The sequence below is a fragment of the Myotis lucifugus genome, unplaced genomic scaffold (genome assembly GCF_000147115.1).
Source record: "Myotis lucifugus unplaced genomic scaffold, Myoluc2.0 scaffold_58, whole genome shotgun sequence".
In the NCBI taxonomy this organism is placed as follows: Eukaryota; Metazoa; Chordata; class Mammalia; order Chiroptera; family Vespertilionidae; genus Myotis; species Myotis lucifugus.
This window is the reverse complement of record NW_005871106.1, coordinates 6122578-6126733: the sequence shown is the minus strand read 5'-3', so window position 1 is coordinate 6126733 and position 4156 is coordinate 6122578.

Here is a 4156-nt window from a genome sequence, read left to right as displayed (position 1 = left end):
ACTGGGATCGAGCCTGCACCCAGGCATGTGCCCTGTTGGGGAATCGAACCATGACTCCTGGTCATAGGTGACGCTCAACCACTGAGCCACGCCGGCTGGGCCTTTTTATGTTTTAAAAATTAATTTGTAGAAGTTCCTTGGATATTCTGGACACAAGCTCTTTGTCAGAATTATGTGCTGACATTATCTACTCAATCGTGGGTAATTTCTCTTTTATACCTTTCAGTGTTTTCCAATGTTTTTTCAATTTACATATATTACTTTTATATTTTAAAGTATCTTTGAAAACAAAGTTTTAGTGGCAGACGGACAGTGAGAGCGGTCTGCAGAGTTCAAGTATCAGTGGGTGTGAGGGAAGGAGACAGCCGGTGCCGGCAGGCAGCTAGTCACTGGGAATCAGTCACTGACCTGGACATTCCAAACTCTTGTTTCTTTGGGAACTTAAGAAGCCGTAATCAATCAGGTTCTACTTTCTGTCCCAGATTGTGGAGATGATCCCAAGGATAACCTATTATGTTCCCTCCCTTCCCAAAGAGGCTTCCCTCTTTCCCAGAGATGTAAAGACTTTCAGTTCTATTGTTCGCTTGCTCATAAAAAAGGCATAGCTCAGAGCAGCGGTCGCTAAATGGTGGTCCATGGACCACTGGTGGTCCGTGAGGTCGAAAGGTTGGCGACCACTGGCCTAGAGCTCAAGATGTGAGTAGGAGCACTGTATTTACCTGTAAGTAACTATATTTATTTGAGATCAGCAGAAACATCTCAATAATCTCTAATCAATGTCCCCTTTTCAGTGGTTTCTTTCAGAATTGGTTTATCTTTGTTGTTGTTAATTCTCACACGAGGATATTTTTCTGTTGATTCTTAGAGAGAGTGGAAGGGAGGGGGAGAGACACAGAGAGAGAAACATGGATGTGAGAGAGACACATTGATTGCTTGCCTCCGCACGTGATCCGACTGGATGGGGGATCCAGCCTGCAACCCAGGCATGTGCCCTTAACCAGAATCGAACTCAGGAGCCTTCAGTCAGTGGGCCAACACTCTATCCACTGAGCCAAACCAGCTAGGGCCAGAATGGGTTTAACTTTGTTATAGGAAAGCTTTGTCCATTATGAGCCCTTCACCAATTATCCTATCAGATAATAAAAATGTTTTCAGATATTTGAATTCTTGGTTCTTTGTGGTCCTTTAGGACTTAACCTAAAACTCTGTCCTGGTAGAATTCTTAATTTTTTCAAAGCCCCAAATAATGTGAACGAAATAATATTATTGTTGAGGTCAATGTACATTTTTAAACAGTTTAACAGGGGTAATAAATTAAAAAGCCTGCAGATTTTGTCTTTCCTACTTAGCGTCTCCTGGAACCCCACTGAACAATTTCTTTCCTAACCTCGCCCCTGACCTGGCCAGGATCGACGTTTCCAGCCACCACATGAAGAGGAAACCTTTTGATACTAAATGGGTCACAATGTGAGGTCTCCTCACAGCAGAGGGCCGCTTGCGCCATCTGCTGGGGACAGTGATAGACCCATTCCTTCATGAAGCAATTGGCCTGAGTCCTTAATTCACTACCTCATCAGCTTCAGTATTTCTGAGTGACAATTACATACCTTGAGACACTCTGTCTTTAATTTTTATTTATTTATTTATTTTAAAATATATTTTATTGATTTTTTACAGAGAGGAAGGGAGAGGGATAGAGAATTAGAAACATCGATGAGAGAGAAACGTTGATCAGTTGCCTCCTGCACACCCTGTACTGGGGATGTGCCCGCAGCCAAGGTACATGCCCTTGACCAGAATCGAACCTGGGACCCTTCAGTCTGCAGGCCGATGCTCTATCCACTGAGCCAAACCGGTTAGGGCGACACTCTGTCTTTGGGATTATGTTTCAGATAAAAGCAAAATATAATTTATCCTGGAGATAAAAATAAGTTTAACTCAAAATATGCAGTTATCCCAGCCATTGCCTGTTCTGATCCCCAAAGGATGCCCTAAGGAGGGGCTAAGATAGTAGGTATAGCTGGAAAAACAGCTAATTTCTTCAGAGCAATCGTAGAGGTGTATTCAAGTGTTTCCACCAAACCAACTTCTTTCCTTCCTCCCACTTTTTCCTTCCTTCCTCTCTTCCCCTCTTTCTCTCTCCCTCCCTCCCTCTCTCTCCCTCCTCCTCCTCCTCCTTCTTCTCTCTCTTTCCCTCCCTCCCTCCCTCTCTCCTTTCTCTTTTTCCCCCTCCCCTTAATTAAAAAAAATGATTTGAGCCTCTGCTATGCATCCAGAGCAAACACCATGAGTTAAATAGTTCTATGTATAGTCTCCTATTGGCAAACTTCCCAGGCTTCAAAATCATGGCAAGACTATGATATGCACTGAGGAAACACAACTGGCAATTAACTCGGTGATCTAGGGTGTTGGTGCTGGGCTCAGGAAACCCTGTTATTAGCCAAGCTGTTGGCCCTCCGCTCCCTAAAGAGACAGACAGGGCCAATCAAGGACCTGGCTTGGAGGTTCACAACGAGGCCCTGATGACTTGTTAACAATACCAACTATTTATCTAACCACTATTTAGCCTGCAGAAATACTGAGCCCCTGAACTCTATACTCTCAGCTGGATTCCTGCTGCCTCCTCACCCCAGCCCTTTGCCCCACATCTGCACTCCTCTCTGTCCCCACCCCTCCCCTGAGAGCACCCTTCCTGTGTGGGGGTCTGGATGGCTGGCCTTCTCAGCCTGGCCTTCTCCGTTCCCACTCGTGGGCCCTAGCCAGACCCTGCCCATGGGTGGACTCCATTTGCTCTGTGCTCCCTCTGACTCTGAAAGAGCTGGGAAAGTTCCTCAGCTTGTAAGAACCCAAGTGATTAAATTGGGCCCACTGGGATAATCCAGAATAATCTCACCTCAAGGTCCTGGACCTTCAGCACATGCACAAAGTCCCTTCTGCCATTTAAGGTGACTTATTCACAGGTCCAGAGATTAGGATGGGACAACATTTTGGCTTGCTGTCCCTCCAGGGAGCACGCTCACGCCTCTTCCTTCCCCCTCCTCACTTCCCCCCTCCCTGCCCAGGTGAGGTACCTTTGCCTTTCTCACTCCTAAGCTCCAAAGGTCCTTCTTTTGCCTCTGTAACTTGTTTCCTGAGCCTACACCCCCCAGCTGGTTCACTTCTACTACATCTATAACTTTAAGTAAACTTTCCCTTACCATTTGATTTCTGAGCTCTGAATTCTTTCTTTGCTGAACTCAAGAATTGAGGTCCAATTTTGCTGCCAACACCGCCGGTAACAATAGAACGTGTTGGAGACAGAACTATTTTGTTATACAGAGGTGCTGCTCATTCCTCTTAATGTCATAGTCTCTATGTAGTTCTCTACCGATGAACATGTTGGTCCGATTCTTTTAAACAAACAACACTGAACAAATACTCTTCTTAGGGTAAGTAACCGTAAGTGACATTTCTGAGTCATAGACTGTTCCCTTTTTTGGTTTCAATAGATAGAGACAGATCTCCCTTCAAAGTGGTGGTACCAATTTTCACTCACCCCCACAGCCTCAACAAGTTTTTTGGATTCCCCAACCCCACCCACTGCCCTTGTCCAGAGACCACTCACTCTGCCTTGTTGCAACGTCTTTTAACTGGGCTCCAATCCTCACCTGTGCATATCCACTCTGCAGTCAAAAGAGCTAATCCGGCCACTGGCTAATTAATATTTCTCAGGGGCATCCCATTGCTTTATGAATAAAATCCATGTCCTTAGAATAAACTTGAAGGCGTCTCTTGCTTTGGCCTCACCTCATTTCCAGTCCCTTCCCACATGCCCACGTGTACCATTGTCTCCAGGCATATTGCAAGCTTCCAGTTTGGTCTGGAATGTTCTTTCTGCTCCACATTCTTTCCCTATATCTGGGAAATTCCTTTCTCTCAAGGCTTAACAAACAAACAAGCCCACATATATTAACAACATTTTGCTAATATTGTGTTTTTTTTTCCTATTTTTTCCCTGGAGTATTAAAACAAATTTTAGAAATCATAATTTGCCTGTAAAGACTTTAGTATGTTTCTCTAATATTTAAAAAACAAAAAAATCCATGACCACAAGAGCATTATTATAGCAAAATTGCCATTCTTTAGTTCATCTAGTATCCATTCCATGTCCAAGTGT